Genomic DNA, 19048 nt, shown 5'->3' with positions numbered 1-19048 from the left:
ATATTAAACGAGCTATCGCGCCTTGGAAATAACTCGATTTATGACGTCATCCACCGCGGTAGTACATGCCAATTTTGGAAAATTAGGTTATTTTGTCAAATTTCCTCCAATAACTGTCCAATTTACAAACTAAGGATATCCTCGTACACAGTTTTCCTAGCAGTATCATTTCAAAGATGAAAGTTTCAAAATTTCAGACACTTGCAAATTCTCTATTATGAAACCCTGTATTGGACAACGGATGTTTTCGCATACGTCGATTCAATTGATTGCGCATCGGCGGTTATGAAAAAATTTAAGTAGAGCTCATCTGATATGAGATGGATTAATTTTTGCTTTGACGGCATTACCATGACAACATTTCCCATGTAGGCGCGTTTTTCAGTTCTTCGAGGAATATGAGCACCGATGAGGAAAGAATAGACCACTAGACAAGGTACGAATTTAAGCATTCTAATACATGTTTCCTAACTAGAATTTTACGCGAAACACGATTCGCGCAACGAAAATTACTGAAATCAACTTCTAAGGAAGATATTAACGTTTTTATTGCACATTGGTTACGAGGAATTTGAAAGGCCCGCTCACAAGAAACTCAAAGCTCTACGTGAATCAAATTGCGCACCACAACGGTTTCAGCGAGCCTCTCAATCGAGCAAACGTTCATTTCCCACTATGTGTTGTTCAAATTATAAGCAATTTGCTATAACTGAGCCAAAGCGTCAAGATTGAGGTTGCCAGATTTTTATATCGCAGAGACTGTCATAATAACGTTCAGGGCGTGATGTGAATCACGTATAGCATTGAGTTTTCATGAGCGGGTGGTTTGAATTCACGCATCAAGAATCATTAAATATCTTCGTAAGGAGTTGATTTCGGTAATTTTTGTTGTGCGAATCGTGTTCTACGTGAAATTTTGGTTAAGAAACATGTATCAGAATGCTGAAGTTCGTACCTTGTCTAGTGGTCCATTCGCTGAATGAAATGGTCAGGAATCAATTTTGAGAAAACTACCCTACCGTTAAACCAATAAATTATAGGAAATGATTATTTTCCTCCGTGCATCGATATCAGAAGCATTAAAGAAATGTATCAAGAATCAATCTATTTTGATTATTTGAGGCCCCTGTCCGGTGAGCTCCGAATGAACTGGTGCGCCATTTGATAACATTGCCGCTAGTATTAAATTACATAGGTTGTCCCAAAAGTACTGCACGTTTTTTTCTTTTTGACGAACGGTAGTAGATATCAAAATGCGGTTTGTGTAGTCTTAAAGACCGGCCAATTACCGGTAAAACAAGACAAATCCGAGCTCTCTAAGTCAAAAAATGACCAAGTTACAGCGTTTTGAAAATGACTTGTAGAGGGGACCCCTACGGGATTTTCAGCTTCTTTTCTGGAAAAAAAACAAAGAGTTGATTGTTTTTTTTTTTTGGACAAACGGTAGCAGATATCAAAATGCGGTTTGTGTAGTCTTAAAGACCAAGCAATTACCAATAAAACAAGACAAATCTGAGCTCTCTAAGTCAAAAAATGACCAAGTTACAGTGTTTTGAAAATGACTTGTAGAGGTGACCCCTTCAGGATTTTTAGCTTCTTTTCTGGAAAAAACAAAGATTTGATTGATCAAAAATTCTACAGAGAAATCGTCGCGATCGAATGAAGTTGGTAACATGATATCAGCCCGGACCTTGCACCCTGCGATTTTTGGTTATTCCCTACGTTGAAAAAGGGCTTAAGAGGCAGGAAGTTTAACTCCATCAACGAGATGAAAAGAGCTGTTGAAACTTTCTTAAAGAACATTAGGCAAGAAGAATTCGAAAAAACCAACTTTGAAGAATTGGGAAAAACGGTTGCGGCGCTGTGTGGCAAGTGGTGGAGGGTATTTTGAGAAGAAACTAGTGTCCAGTCATCCAGTGAAGAAGAGTAAATGCTAGTAATCTTGGTAAGATTCTGCAAAATTGATTTAATAAAACCACTTGAATCCTTAATTCTTTATTTTTTTTTCCAGAAAAGAAGCTGAAAATCCCGTAGGGGTCCCCTCTACAAGTCATTTTCAAAACGCTGTAACTTGGTCATTTTTTGACTTAGAGAGCTCGAATTTGTCTTGTTTTATCGGTAATTGGCCGGTCTTTAAGACTACACAAACCGCATTTTGATATCTACTACCGTTCGTCAATAAGAAAAAAACGTGCAGTACTTTTGGGACAACCTATGTAGAATTCTACAGGCAGGTTGAAATCGATAAGCGCTCCATATCGGCTGAGCTCTTATAAACACAAAGTTTAGTAACCCATTATCAAAAACTATGGTTCGTTGAGATATAAGTGAATCAGTGAGTTCGAAAACACACCAACTCGGAAAAAAAAATTGCTCAGGAAACACCTAAAACCGCGCAGCGGGCGAAGAAGTTAGTTTTAGAAAAACCTTTTTGGTGCCAAGGACAAGTACTAGAGACTTTGTTAAGCACCAAGTTGAAATCGATACACCATGTTTGATGACAGAGAATTAAGCGTATAAAAATTTCCGAGTTGGTGTGTTTTCGTTCTCACCGACTTTCAGATACTGAGTTTTCATAGTCTGCCCTGAAAAATGTATATTTTTCGACTTGAATAACGCTTGAATATTTATATAACTTGTTGGTACAAGGTATACTGAACCGAAAAAAGAAAACCGCAAAATCGGACGGTCACCCGGTTCCCTTGAAATGGCCAAAAATTGGCATTTCCAATGAAATACTTGGATTTTTCCCTCTTCCCGTCGCTGTTTCGAGCACTTCCGATCGCAATCCGAAAATTCCTTTTTGCGTGCAGATGCTTCTATTCATAAGTGTCACTAAACCGTAAAAAAGTGGAAAATCGGAAAAAAACCCGAGTTGGTGTGTTTTCGAACTCACTGATTCAAGTATCAGTGTTACCTAACAGAAAAGCGATTTGTATCGAATAATGGACCACTAGACAAGGTACGAATTTAAGCATTCTGACACATGTTTCTTAACCAAAATTTCACGTAGAAAACGATTCGCGCAACGAAAACTGATGAAACAAACTCCAAACGAAGATATTAACGTTTTTATTTCACATTGGATACGAGGAATTTGAACTGCCCGCTGACAAGAAACTCAAAGCTCTACGTGAGTCAAATCGCGCACCACAGCGGTTTCAACAAGCTTCTCAATCGAGTAATGTTCATATCCCACCATGTGTTGTTCACACTATAAGCAATTCGCTGCAGCTGAGCCAAAGCGTCAAGATTGAGGTTGCCAGATTTTTATATCGCAGAGACTGTCATGATAACGTTTAGCGCGCGATGTGAATCACGTAGAGCATTGAGTTTTCATGAGAGGGTGGTTTGAATTCACGTATCAAGATTCATTTAATATCTTCGTAAGTAATTGATTTCGGTAATTTTTGCTGTGCTATCGTGTATTCTACGTGAAATTGTAGTTAAGAAACATGTATCAGAATGCCGAAATTCGTACCTTATCTAGTGGTCCATTATTATCACTAGGAGAGAGATTGAGTCATTGTTATTGTTTGGATGCTATGCGATGTAACGGAGAATCCCTGGAAGGTGACGTCACGACGAGTAGCGTCTATTCCTTCGGAGAAGCCAAGATTTCGGGGCCGCTTTGAATGAATGGTGGTGGACGAAGCCGGGAGCGCGAGCCGTGGGAATCGCAAGTGTTACGCATTCCGTGGAGCGTCCTCGCGCTCGCGTGCATTCCCCACGCCGCGCGCCGCGCCGCTCGCTCGCGCGCTACCCGTGACACTCGAGCCTCGCGACGCGACGCGACGCCATGCCCGACGCTGCGCCCGATGCACTGAAGCGATCCACGTGATAGATAAGTGCTAGAGTCCCTTTATACTTAGAGTCAAGACAATTTGAATCCATTTCTGATTGGTTCCCGTATTTTAGGCCTCCACAGTGTCACAAACGGGAATAAAGATTACATTTTCACCGATTGCAAAGATTATAATCTGGAATGGACCAGGGAATTACGGGTTCGGCAAGGAACAAACGGAATGAGAGGAGGAACGGAGAAAGGCATTTGAGAATGGGCCGATCAAAGATTACGAAAAACGTTCAATTTCTGTAATCTTTATTCCCGTTTGTGACATCCATGAGCCGAATTGTCTTGACTCTCAGTATAAAGGGACTCTGATAAGAGCCAGGCAGTCGGAGAAGCCGAGGCTCGAGGTCCATCTTCTGCCTTTGCACACGCATCCTGGGTTCCATTTTCGTCTTCCAAATTTTAACCCCCAGGAAAATTATTTTCAGGGTCGTCACAGCCAGGGAAAACCGGGAAATGTCAGGGAACTTTAAAAAGTCAGGGAAAACTGGGAAAATGACGAAAATGTCGGAGAAAATTGTTAAATCCTCCTTATTTGCTTTCTAAAATGGTATTAAGGTTTCGAACTACAAATTTTTCGTAAAAAATATTTTCAATTATGTCATCTTAGCCATTTGCCATATCTTCAATTGACGGGGAATTTCACCAAAATGTGTCAGGGAAGTCAGGGAAGTGTCAGGAAATTTCATTATCCGAATTCTGTGGCCACTCTGTTATTTTGGAACAATCGAACTTTCAGTCCATTGGCTAGTCATCGAGCAGGGTGTCTAGCATCAGGATTTTCCCGATTCTATCAGGATTTGTGGTCAATCAGGATTTAATCCAGACTTCATCAGGATTTGAGGAAAACTCGGTCGTAAAATCATCAGGATTTGAGGAAAGTCGGCCGTTCGTTCGAATTCCTTATCGAGCTATTTTTTCCCCGCAAAAAATCAGGATTCAATCAAGATTTGGAAAAATCAAGAAATCAGGATTTAGCAGTCAAAAATCAGGGAAAATCGGGATTTCTTCAGGATTTCCTATAATGAAGAAAAACTAGACATTCTGTTGAGGAACGTTCGTGCCGAAAGTCATCGTATGCAAAATCTTAATCATTGTGTCTAGAACCAGGAACCCAGAATCCATCAGAGAATGTAAAGTTTAAGGAAAAATCATGGAATCTGTTCTAGAAACCGGGAATTTCTTCTTCCACCGCGTGGAGACTGTTTCGTTTTCAAAGTTTTTGGACGTTTTTTCATGATTTCATGATTCCAGCATTCGACTGTAAATCCGCGAAATCTGCATTTATCGCCAAAATCGGACTTCCAACTCAAGTGTAAGCCAGTATTAGGCCCGGAAAGAGTCCGAAAATGACCAGACCATTACATTCCGATAAATATAGACCTTCAATGAGCAAAAAACCAGTAGAGTATACACAGAGGGAACAGAAACGGCCCTCATCGATACTCCTCTTTCCCGATGCAGGAGTCGGATTTTATCAATTAGCGTTGCATGTGCTACTGCCGATCCGAGCTGACATGAAACGGTGAAGCGACTCCCTTTGCAGGAACAGTTAAGAAAAATCGGCTCATGGATGTCATAAACGAAAATAAATAGCTCACAGTTGAAAATTATTCGTTATCTTTGATCAACTCGTTCCTGGATTCCTCCCCTCTCTCAGTCCGGTTGTTCCCTGATAAGCCCCGATTTCTAGGTCCATCTCAGTTAAAACTCCTTCCAATCGGTGAAAATGTAATCTTTATTTCCGTTTTTGTGACATTGTGGAGGCCTTAAATACGGGAGCTAATCAGAAATGGATTCCGTAGGTCGTAACTCTCCGTGTAATGGGACTGTAAGGATGAGTTGACCATAAGCTCTCTGATTGGCTGAGCTGAGCCCGCGAATTCCAAGGTTATGTGCACCCGATTTGAGGAGGATCGCAATGAACTAAAGCTGGGGCCTGGTCCACATCTGGAACTCGACGGGCGTTCTGCCGTGCTTAGGAAGAACGCCGTATGAACCTTCGAGAGTTGCGAAATTTCCTTGGATAAAACGCGTATTTTTGAGGAAAGGAATGCATTTTCTTTCCCTGGAAATTTTCAGGTGTTTTAGATGAAAGTGCGGACACAATTGTCTGAACAATCAGAAGAAAAATATAATTAGAGTCCCTTTATACTGAGAGTCAAGACAATGTGAATCCATTTCTGATTGGTTCCCGTATTTTAGGCCTTTGCAGTGCCACAAACGGGAATAAAGATTACATTTTCACCGATTGCAAAGATTATTATCTGGAATGGACCAGGGAATTACGGGTTCGGCAAGGAACAAACGGAATGAAAGAAGGAACGGAGAAAGGAATTTGAGAATGGGTCGATCAAAGATTACGAAAAACGTTCAATCTGTGTAATCTTTATTCCCGTTTGTGACTCCATGAGGGGGTGTTGTCTTGACTCTCGATGTAAAGGGACTCTAAATATAATGAACTTTGCCAGTAAATTCGTATCGAATCGAAGCAAACTTGGCAACGTCTGAAGGTTCATACGGCGTTCTTCCGTAGCACGGGAGCGTTGCGGTCGTTTCCGTAACCTGCGGACCGATTATTGAATCTGATAGATAAAGCGATAGACAAAGACGACAAAAGGGATTTGGAGGGATCCTATTGGTGGAAACGGGTTGTTGCAATGGACAAAGGAGGTAGGTAATCGACTAAGTAACGGCAACCTACGAGAAACCCGACAGTTAGTCTATCATTTTCCCCCTTAGTCGATGAGAACCACCCATTTCAACCAATAGAATTGCTTTATACTTCCTATGTCATCTTTGTCTATCGCTTTGTCTATCAGTTTCAATAATCGCCCCGCTGGGTGAGACCGACCGGATAGTTTGGCGTCGGCGGGCCACAATAGCAAGTCCAGTTAGCCAAATTCGGAAAGTAATTCCGTGGAATTGGCGGGGCTGCCGTGCCCCCTGCCCCCTCCCCCGGGGGGGCCCACGGACACGGCACCACCCACGCCATTGGTCGAGCCGCTGCCATTGGTTTCGGGGCAGCGCTCCCGTCGCGTTTGCCTCGTCCATGTCGCCCGAACACGCGTGACGCGCTCGAGTAGTCGCGCCTCGCCGCGCAGTGCTCAACAACATCCAATTTAGCGGCATACTGGAGTCATCGAGTACAATAGAGTCGCAATGTTCTGGAGCGCCGATCAAGTCACTTCATGAGGCTGTCTTGTCCAGTACCCCTGAGACTAGTGTGCGGCGACTGGCGATGCCGTATGCGCGGGGTCTCGGCTCCGGTCCTAGCTCAGAAAATACAGGTATAAAATTTATTTCATAAAAACCGGGAGTGTTGTACATTTTTTAATTCCTTTTGACTTCGGTGAGCACAATTTGCCAAATTCGCGGAAATAATGATTGATTTGAATGAATAAATCCCGAAAACCACTCGCAGCCCGCGCGATTCGCCCATGAGCCGCCGTGTTGAAAAATGCCCAACGGTTGCCCAATGCCCAATGGCCCAATGCGATGGTACCTTTCCTGCACGGTACTCAGAGGCGTGGCGTGCTTTACGATATATCGATTGATTTGCCATCCAAACCTATGGCAAAAGATCGATAAACAACGTGTTTGCAGCGAACACCTTGATAATCTACTCTTTAACATAGCTTCAAGTGGAGAAATATCGATAATCGATCATTCACGCCACGCCACTGATATTGCTCTTGCAATATTGCGTATGCAGTTAACTACGGATACGGAAGAAATAAAACTCTGTTCGACTTGAGAGTCTGGGTGGACAAAAGAGACGAAAAGTAGGTAAATATTTCTGGAATCCTCTAAAACTGGTGACGCGGATGTTAGCATATTTTGGCTTCTCATGGCGGTACCGAAATACATTATTTTTCCTTGCGATACGAGGAAATGCGAAATCGGGCAAATCTCTTCGGAGAAGATTCCTTGCCGCCAGTTGCGAAAAATCAGACCGGAGAGTTGGAATAAACCAAGTGCAATTGAAACATGGTGTCATGTTAGCACACTATCTGAGACGGCGGCGGCCTCCACACCCTGCTGGCGATTTGGCCGCAATCATGATTCTCAACACAACGTGTGATGGGGTCACTGCACCTGCATTGGTCGCCAAAAATCCTAGCAAGACCTTGTGCTCACTGCTCTGGACTGAAGCCAGCATTGAGTAACAGGTCAAAAGTGACACTTGACTCAGATATGATCGTCCAAGAAGCCTGCCAAACCCGTTATATTGCGCGATTTTCGCCGAAGTAGACCACTGCTTTTCTTCTGAGCGGAGAATTCAAATTCTCAGAATCGAATGTAAACTAAAACCGTTCATATCTCAGTGAGTGGTGAATTTCAGCAATTTTCGTTGTGCGAATGGTACTTGATGTAAAATCCGTGTCAAAAAACACACTGAAAAGAAAACACATTGGATTTACAGTCCAGACTCTTAAAAACATCGACAAGAAAAAATACTCTTGATTCAATCAGATTTAAGCTTAAATCTGATTGAATCAAGGGTCCTTTTCCTTGTCGATGTTTTCAAGAGTCAGGACTGTAGATCCAATGTGTTTTTTTTCCAGTGCATGTATCAAAATGTTTAAATTCTCACACTGTCTAGTGATTCATTGAAATTGTTTAACTACAATTTTTTTTGGAGGCAGGATTCATTACTTTTGGAAAGTCTTACAGTTTGTGATCTACCTCAGACGAATAATCAAAACATATTTTGGACTTCTGGACCAGTGATGGCTGGTGCCACAGCAACACTGCCATCCCAAAGAAGAATGTCGTATGAATCTTTAAATCGTTGCCAAATTTTCTTTGACAAATCACGAATATTCGGGAAAATTCATAAATATTTGGACGGAGTTAAACAGAAAGGAACCAAGCCGCATCGGGATCGAACCGATAAAAAGAGGTTTGAAGTTTAGCTCCTGCATAAGACTCAGTGTAAAAGATAAACTTCAAGTCCAATTTCTGCAAAATTTGCTCCAACAAACACTTCGGATTTTTGGCGATCGATAGTAGAGTGGTGGTTGAGTTCAAAACCACTCACAACTCAATTTTTTCCAATATTTGGGTTGGTTCCTTTCTGCTTAACTCAGTATATTTGTTCCCCATTTTCTTCAGAATTGTGTTGAAAATTTGTTGCAAAGTGTCTGAAAATTTAAAGGAAAAATATTCATGTCTTTCCTCGATAAGAAATATTTTCTGAGAGAAAATTTCGCGACGTTCGAATCCTCATACGGCGTTTCACCGTAGCACGGCAGAGCTGACTCCGACTGGCGCCTCTCTAAACATTCTGGGGTTTATAACACTGCATAGGCTCGAATCTCGAATGCGAAGCGTGCGGTGAAGTTGGTGTGCACCAGTTCCAGTTGTTTTAATTACGAGCCGCAACGCGGAGTCAAATTTGGGAGCAGGAAGCTGTTCTATTGTGTTATAATTCGAGCTTGTGTAACACTCCAGCTCCCGGTCCCCGTCTCCGTGTGAATCGCACACTGAGGAAAAACGCTCTATGAGCCCTCAGGTGTTGCCAAATTGTCTCCGATAAAACGCGAATTTTCAGGGAAACTTGATTATATTTTTCTACCAATTGCTCAGCGAATTTTATTCGCAATTTAATGCTCACTAGCTGAGCAATTCCGAGGAGAAATATTCATAAATCTCCTTTGAATTAATTTTTCATCGGGGGAAATGTGGCAACATCCGTAAGTTCATACGGCGTTTTTCCTCAACACGGCAGAGAAGCTTTTTGCCGGGCGAGGGTGACCAAGCTCAAACGTTATTCGACACGCGCAGCCAGCATCCATCATCACGCCTGCCAGCGGGGTAACACCGAAAGTATAAGCAGTTGTTAATGTTAATGCTCCCGTGCTCAGGAAAAACGCCGTATCAACATTCGCACGTTGCCATATTCCCCCTCTTAAAATATGATTTTGTGAAATAAATGTGTGAGACGTATATCTCTACTTGACTTTTTCAGATTACACCGGGAAAAAACACTTTGAAAATTTGGACAGAAAATATTTACAAATTTTTTCCAGAAAATTTGTGTTGTGTCGAAGGAAATTTGGCAACGTACAAAGGTTCGTACGGTGCTCTTTCCGAGCACTGCAAGCAGAATCGTGGCTGGGCAGCCATTGAAGCAAGGCGCATTCACTGGCACTTATTCATCACGAAAATTAGTGGGGGGGGGGGGGTGTAAGGGGCGAAAGTTGTAGGGAGGAGGTTTTGACTCAGAGGGCCGGAACCCTAAACAATCTCGGAATGCTCTTGAACTGCCCAAAGTAACCACCAAAGAAAAATCGAGGTTCAAAATAATGTAGAAAAGAATGGTCATCCCCTTGCCAACATATTACAACGCTTCGATTTCTCATTTGAACTCTTTATTCGTGTCCTTAAAAACGGTTACAAATTTGCTTTGGAAATTGTTATGGATTTGTTTTATTCGTGATTTGGCTACAAATGTTCATACATTTGCGATGTAAAGAAAACTCCCGTTAATGATAAAAATGTCAGGAAAAATTTGGAAAATACTCATTGCATTATCTAAAGTTGCTCTTTTAATGCGACGCTTTCAGTTTTAGTTTTAAATCATGTAAATACTTACAAGTAAATATTTGTAGTAGTTCCGTTTTACTTAAGCAAAATTCTGGGGGAAAAAAAATTGGAAACGTTACAATGCGATTGAGCTCATCCATTTACATTGATTCCCTCAGCCTTTTAAAATATTCTATCGTGAAGATTTTGCTTCGAACTAGAAAAATTCCGTCATTTCAACCAGAAAATGTTTGTCGTGACAAGGTAGATTTTATCGTCCCGATTTGAATTTGGTTAAAACTCGGTAGAAACATATTTTTAATTGCTCGTGTACGTTTCTACGCACTATTGCTGACGGATGTCATATGTTTTGCTTTTAAGCCGGGTGTTGGTTCTTTTGTTCTTTTGGACGTATTTCTGTCAAACGGAACTAAGCGCCAATTTGAGTTCCTTTTGAGGAAATTAGAATGCCGGATAGCGCGTTCTGTCAAACGGAACTAAGCGCCATGAAAAAGCATTGCGAGTATAGGACGGAATGAGCCCGACGCCCGGTTCCGCCGCCAATCCAAGCCCCCCTCTGCCTTCCCCACCCTATGGCGCTTAGGTCCGTTTGACAGAAATACGTCCATTTGAAGGTGCTTATCAGTTGCCACTGCCCACTTTTAATCTTGTCCTGGGATTTTACATCGAAGCTGAAAGTGACTTTCTTGAGGGGGCTTTAGCTGATCCTTCACAGCAGGGGGGCGCTGCCGGGGCGAGGATGTTAAATGGAGTATAACAGAAAAATCTTCTCCCGGAATCAGGACTGATAGACGAATTGTTGCATATAATTAGGCGAATACGAAATGGATTGCATTTTGCAAAAAGGAACCACTAGCATTGCAATGTTGCTAAGGTTGTGCAACTTCTCTTGTCTTGGAGGAAAAACCCGATTATCCATTAATAGTTTCCATTTTACTCGCTAAAAACTGTAAATTTAAGACAAAAATTACCATCTAAATTTGATAGTTTTTCACGATTTCCGCAATTTTATTGCAAAAGATGAAGTTGCACAATATTAGCATCATTGCAATGCTAGTGGTTCTTTTTTGCAAAATGCAATCCAAATGATAATATCGATTGGAGGAACTGGAGAAACTGAGTGATTGATTAACTTTAAAAATTGTTTTAAACGCTCTCTATCGCTCAGATCACCTAATCGTCTGCGTATTATAACGGGCCTCTCGCGCTAGCAGCAATACTCGCTCGTGCACAACTTTCAGCACAGAAAACTTGAAACTTGCGTCGAATCCATCCAATATGATTTTTACTCTCTTTTTTTCTGTAGAATACTTTCAAAACAGTTATGTTATCAGAAGTTTTTAGTGACTGAAAGAGTCCGTGCGGGTAGTTCGTGTGTGTGAAGAAACGTAACTTTTTGACAAAATTTCGTTATCAGAAGTAAAAAAAATTTGCATTGGTAACGAAAGCCAGAACAAAGAGTTAATACTGAGTGTGGCGATTGGTCCATTTTCTTTTGTATAATCCATTATTTTCGAACTTAATCCGTCTTATCACCCTGATGCCAAATACTTTGTGTTAATCCAATAAGCGCAGAAGCTCGTAAGTTATATCTACTGACTAACCCCACCCAGCAGGTGAATCATGAACTTGTGTTCTACCGTATTACACACACACGACATCAATGAAGAGCAGTGAGAATACCGACCATTAAAAGTTTATGATCAGCAATAACAGTTCTGCTAAGGAAGAACGCCGTATGAACATTCGAGAGTCGCCAAATTCCCTTCGATAAAACGTTCGTTTTTAAGGAAAGAAATGAATATTTTTCCTTTAGTTTTTCAGGACCTTTAGGTGAAATTGCGAAACAAATTATCCGACAAATTAGCAGAAAAATATTGATAAGTTTATTAGGAGATTGATGTATTATCGAATGAAATTTGACAACATCTGAAAGTTCATACGGCGTCTTTCCTTAGCACGGCAGAGTTCCTCTGCGGTTCCAATACAGATCTTAAGCTCAATAACCCAACGCAAGATCGGTCTACCTGAATAAAGTGAAATGTAAGATGGCGGTCATTCTCAGATTATACATGGACACGGGACATACCTTGAATGTGTGTTTGTAACTTGCGTACATACCTCAGTATACTAACTCCATAAACAAAAACGATTCTTTAGAGACTTTAACGCAAGGGTACGAACACAAACACCTTCCCCCATGCATTATATTTAGGTCATTCTCTACTTATACTTCTAATATACCCTGAATGTTTGTCGGTAACTTGTATACATTCTTCCTCAAACTAACTTTTTTTTAAAAAATAAATAAATAAAAGGTCCCTTAGAGACTTAAACGCAAGGTTAGCAACCCAAGTGCCTTGCCCTGTGCAGGATACATTAGGTCGTCTTCTGCTTAAATGTGTGTCGGTAACTTGTGTAGACAGTCAAAAATGTCCGTGTTTAGTGTTACTTTGTGTTAGTACTTCTTTTATACACAATAAAACAAGTTCTTTGGGAACGCGAGGAACCTGAGGAAAACATAATGCGGTTAGGATAATTTTGTCTATTGCCGATTCATTGATTTTGTTGTTTTGAATCAGTGGAGAGATTGGCAAGATATACGTGTTAAGTTGCTTGATTATTTACCGTCTTGGAAGTGTAGTCATGGATGTTAACTGCGTAAAGACTTTCCTCACTCTTAATTTGCCCATAAAAAATTAAATTCATGACCTCTCTGTAATCTCATCTCATGCTCTTCGTATTATCTTATGCAAAGTTATACACTCGAGTTCAGGTAGCATGTAGGCTGTAGGCACGATATCGCAACCACGGCGAGACAATCCTAATTTTACGCTGCACCTATTAGCGAAGAGAGTACTGTTAATTTTAAGAATCGCATCTTGCGTTTTAGCACTCAGCCTGTTATTACCCGCTTCGCTGATCGGTTGGCCGGGTACCCGGCATATGATCGCGACATCAGAAGTCGTAGAGTCGGAAGCTAAACTTCAGCTATTGACCTCATATTTCAACTAAACCGATTGATTTAATTTTCGTATAATAAGTTACAGATACACACACTTTTTGTATACAATTTCATTTACGAACAAAATCGTAAGACCGACCAGAAATAATTGACTGTAATGTGATAGGTATTGTACCAAATCTTGTGTGTCGTGAATCATTCTAATTTGTTCAAAAATCATTTGATGCATCTTTCATGTCTCAATATGGGAATGTTTTAACCCTATTCTTTCGAATTCCTTTAAACGTGGCAGTAGGAAATCTATTTTCCGTCGTTTTACAAAAATTAGAGATTTTGGACTGTTCGTGTTAGGTTTAAAATTTAAATGATTAAATCTTCTGAAAATGTCCTGAATTATAATCCTGATTAATTTTTGCTTGTTTCAGGATTCTGTCTCCAGTGTCATAAACGCCATTCATGACGTCGAACATGGACAAACGCATTCACATGCAAGATATATTCTAGGTAAGTAAATTCGATAACCTTTTCTCGTATATGCCTCCGCCTTTTCTTCTTTGAAGTCGCATGTTTCCAGCTCGATGTTTTAAAAGAAGTTCTTAACTAACGTTACAATCTTTTTTGTAAAAACGTATTATCAGGGTTTCTACTGCACGGGCAAAAACAAGGGAATTTTGAGGGAAAAGACTGGGAATTTCAGGGAATTGGACGTTGACTCTGGAATTTATCCTTTTTCAAATGGAAAGTTTATCTATTTAAACATTCACATGCACACAATCTTTATCAAATAGAATTGTGTGGCAGTGAAGTCAGAGAAGAAGTTGAAAAAGCAGAGGTAGCTTTTTAACTTGCCAGCTATCAAAACCTTGGGAGTGTAATATTGTAACACCCCATGATGTGACGAATGAGTTAGAATGAGTTATTTTGTGCAATCAATCAGGGAAAATACGGGAAACACATAGGGAATTTGAAAGTTGTAAAAGAGTAGAAACCCTGTGTTTTATTTTAATAAAGAGGAACTTTTATTGAAATAAAACTAGGCTCTCGATAAAAATCATGGACCACTAGAAAAGAGATCTTGCATAAAGTTTTTAGTACAAGACTCAGAAAAAGTACGGATTTTTTCCTGCGCAATTCGTGCAATCTTTCTTTCTTACATCTTCTCCTCTCAATCAAATAAGATTTTTTGCATAAAATCTTTCCCTTTATCGTCATCGAGTTTGAAAGTTCTCGGAACAAACGAAAATATCATTTATTTTGACAGTTAATATCTGTTAATGATCTGTGATATTTATAACCTTAAGCGTTTAGTATTAAAACAGCAAGATGACCCACATCTCGTGAAGTAGCCATGTTCAATTGACTTCTATCTAAGGATCGTCATATTAGGTACTCAAGTCTGTGAAAATAATTGTTTTTACTTTCTGCAAAAGATGTCCGTGCGATTCAACCGGAAAATTTCCAATTGGACGCCAACGGGACCGGAACACCTCCACGCCATTTCATGACAAAAGTATTTATGGAAGTGGACATTTCGCAGCGTTGTAAGACCTTCCAAAAAAAAAAATTATAGTTGGCATTTTCTGGAAGTTTTCTGTACAGTCTATTAATACCGCCAATAAGTTGGTTTAGTCAGTTTTAGTTTGTAGCCTTGCACTTTTTTCAACGAATGAACCTCCACCTCCTCCCTCTCGCGTTTACAGACTTTATTTCCACGCTTTCGGAGAAAGAATCTGGAATTGGAAATTAAACACCTAATCCACTTTGGCGCAAGTGAGAAGAGTGACTGGAATCGATTAATCGTGTGAATACCTCTCGTTTGATAAGTTTCCAAATCGCAAATCGTGTATCGAAAACTAGAATCTCCTATTTTTATGCTTATATCATCACCATACACTCTCAGACCTCCTAAATGTTCAATTTTTCTCACAGTTCCTTCTACGGTTCTACTGGGTCCGCACTTCTATGATTTTTGCTGCTATGGACAGGTGTATGGTGATAGTCCCTGGTGAGCTCCCTGTATTCAGATTTTGGAGACAGGACCTAGGTGGTCAATTAGTGAATTCCCTCATTTAAACAATGTAAAAGTACATTTCTTGTGTAAGTTCTTTGTAAAGATCTGTCCGGCCTATTTTCATGATTTTTGCGGCTATCGATAGGAGATGGTCTTTGGATATGGACCTGCTCTATGTAGATTGACTTACGTGGGGCCACGTAGTGGGCAGGGGGCGTAGTTCACTGGTGTTTTGTGCATGCGATAAAAACTAGTTATGGCGGAGCCTCTCAAAGCGTGATTTGATCATGCATTTTTTGTTTTGATAATTCATTCTTTTGATTTGATAATTGAATCAGTGAGTTCGATAACACACCAACTCGGTTTTTTTTCCGATTTTCACTATTTTACGGTTTAGTAACACTTATGGATAGAAGCATCTGCACGCAAAACGAAATTTCGAAATTGCAATCGGAAGTGCTCGAAACAGCGACGGGAAAAGGGAAGAATCGAAGTATTTCATTGGAAATACCAATTTTTGGGCACTTCAAGGGAAACGGGTGACCATCCGATTTTGCGGTTTTCTTTTTTCGGTTCAGTATACCTTGTACCAACAAGTTTGTGTAAATATTCAAGCGTTATTTAGGTCGAAAAATTTGAATTTTTTCAAGCAGACTATGAAAAATCAGTATCTGAAAGTCGGTGAAAACGAAAACACACCAACTCGGAAATTCTTAAACGCTTAATTCTCTGTCATCAAACATGGTGTATCGATTTCAACTTGGTGCTTTAAAAAGTCTCTAAGCACTCGTCCTTTGGCACCAAAAAGGTTTTTCTTAAACTAACTTCTTCGCCCGCTGCGCAGTTTTAGGTGCTTTCTGAACAATTTTTTTTCCGAGTTGGTGTGTTTTCGAACTCACTGATTCAATTCATTCTTTGACTTGCACTTGGCCAACATGATTATTTTTGAGAATATGGCATCATTGGAGGCAATCAAAATCAAAGTAAGGCAGTCCTGCCGGGGCTGAAGGACTCAGGACTCGTCTCCGGTAATTCGTAAAGCAAATAGAATTCAAGCCCGCCAGTTAGTTTAATAACTTCTTATTACGTTCTGTGCGTTTGCGCTCGCGCCTGTCCGCGCGAGTTCACATTTTCAGACCACGTTCGGGTGTCACCACTCACCACTCCACCGCTCACCGCTCACCGCACCGTACGCTCGACATTATTACAATTCGTCGCTGATGTCTTATTTGCCGCGGTTAATTTCAAGCACAGTTATGACAACAGGAACCGCGCGACGCCCGCTCGTGAATATAATCTCTGAAACTTCACTCCGAAAAGGCTACTGTCCAGATGCGGATATTCGATAAGACTTAGAATAGAACCGCTGATCTTTCATCATTCACTGGGAAAAAAAAACAATGGATCTAGAGTCCAGACTCTTGAAAACATTGATAAGAAAAAATACTCTTGATTCAATCAGATTTTTGCTTAAATCAAAAGGAAATCCGCTTAAATTAAGAGGCTTTGTTCTTGATTTAAGCAAAACTCCGATTGAATCAAGAGTATTTTTACTTGTCGATGTTTTTAAGAGTCTGGACTCTAGATCCAATGTGTTTTTTTTTCCCCAGTGTTCGAGTTAAACGGAAGCAGGGCATAACTAAAGGTTTGCTTTCAAACGAAGAATGTCCATCGTCAGGTCCCTTAATACCAGTGGCGAAGCTTGAATGCTCGATTATCGTTATCTCCCCATTTGAAGCTGTGATGAAGAATCGATTATCAAAATGTTCGTTGTGAACACCTTGTTTAGCGATCCTTCTTCATAGGTTTCAATGGCAGATCAATAGATGTATCGCAAAGCACGCCACGCCACGCTGGATACCCTTGTTAGGCGAGAAAAGCAATCACATACGAGGTATGATCCATTAGAAACCGAACTTTGGCCATTGTGGGCCAACGGATGATCGGATCGACGTTTTCTTGGGTTTATCTGATCGCTGATAAACTGACAAACACGTTGGTTTTTACGGATTTCAATTATCTTAACTAGTTCGGATTTTACAGCCGATTCAGGTGTATTCAAGTGCGTGTTGCGATTTTGAGAAATGCGTGAGCTTTTGGAACAACGGTGTAACATTAAATTTTGTTCTAAGTTGGGTAAAACGTTTTCCGAAACTTTTGCACTGTTAACGAGAGTTTATGGTGATAGTGTTTAAGTCGGACTCAGTGTTACGAATGGTTTAAGAGATTTAAAAACGATCAGGAATCGGTGGAAGATGAAGTTCATGGAGTCAAGCCCAGGACGTCAACTGACGAGATTCACGTGAATCAAGTTCGCGAAAAAGTGCAAACCGACGGCCGTTTAACCATACTCGTGAGCTTTCAGAGGAACTGAATATTTCTTTTGGGTCCGTTCAGAGAATTTTATCCCAAAATTTGAATATGCGTAGAGTTTCTGCAAAGTGGATTCCCGAGTTGTTAACCCAAGCGCAAAAAGAAAAGCGCGTTTTCATCTGCCAACAGCTGCTGGACCGCTTAAATGCCGTAAACTCTCGTTAACAGTGCAAAAGTTTCGGAAAACGTTTTACCCAACTTAGAACAAAATTTAATGTTACGCCGTTGTTCTAAAAACTCCCGCATTTCTCAAAATCGCAACACGCACTTGAACACACCTGAATCAAACGGCTGTAAAATCCGAACTAGTTAAGTTAATCGGACGTATTTCTACCAAACAGACCTATGTGGAGGTGAGAAATGTGGGATGTGCTCGTTAGTTCTCTGGCCGTAAGAGTGAATGAGAATAATAAAGCGCCAGTGACGTCAGCGGCAACGAACGAGGGTAGGCGCGGGGGCGCGACGGCGGGGACATCGTCGTTGGGGCACTTTAACTCATGAGCCCTGTCCACGAAGTTCTCTTGCCATGTCCGCGGCTCATGACTCCCGCATTCAGTTGGCACATAGGTCTGTTTGATAGAATGTAATATCCCGCTTTTCCAATTCTTCAAAAGGAACCCCCCCCCCCCCCCCTTTTTACATTGCTTCTTATGCAGCTTCAACGAGCACACCCCATATTTCTCACCTCCACATGGCCAAAGTTGGGTTTCTAATGGATCATAGCTCGTAATTTTTGTAAGACATCATGGCGCTTAAACTAGAGTACCTATACAGGGACACTCTCCGTGGGAGTGCACGGACTTGTCGAAATATGGAGCTCTCAGGGCCCAAAAGGAAAGCCAACCTTCTAACACTAAAAACGTCACTGCTCATCTTCAGATTCCAATGTCAAACCAAGTTGTGTATGAATGTTGATAATATAATAAGGACTAATAAAAGAACCTTGATGCTCGTACTTGTTTTATTTTACTTACATATAGTACATGCAGAGGTGATAAGAGCCGAAGCTTTTCGAACGTCTAGCGTTCATCATCTGGGGCTAGTGCATACATAGTAACAACGAAAGAACAAAATAACAAACAACAAGCACTAATCGCCTCTGCATGTACTATATGTAAGTAAAATAAAACAAGTATGAGTATCAAGGTTCCTTTATTAGTCCTTATTACATTATTTATAGATGCTACTCCAATCATGTTTAATTAATGTTAAGAAATGAGTACTCCTCCGTAAAATGAGTGAAGTCACGCAAAAATTAAGAGAGATACGTGCTTTACAAACGACGGGTGGTAAG

General features: G+C 40.7%; 1 protein-coding gene across 3 annotated transcripts in view; it reads left to right on the top strand.

The window, feature by feature from the left end:
- LOC109032169 (uncharacterized) overlaps nucleotides 1-19048 on the top strand; it is a 276458-nt gene that overhangs the window by 140757 nt on the left and 116653 nt on the right. For all 3 annotated transcript variants that reach the window (XM_072303601.1, XM_072303622.1, XM_072303571.1), the window contains exon 3: nucleotides 13796-13874. The gene's annotated coding sequence lies outside the window, so the exon portion shown is untranslated. The remainder of the gene's footprint in view (nucleotides 1-13795; nucleotides 13875-19048) is intronic.

The sequence above is a fragment of the Bemisia tabaci genome, chromosome 1 (genome assembly GCF_918797505.1).
Source record: "Bemisia tabaci chromosome 1, PGI_BMITA_v3".
Taxonomy (NCBI): Eukaryota; Metazoa; Arthropoda; class Insecta; order Hemiptera; family Aleyrodidae; genus Bemisia; species Bemisia tabaci.
The sequence above is the reverse complement of the archived record's forward strand: the minus strand, read 5'-3'. Positions and strand labels throughout refer to the sequence as shown.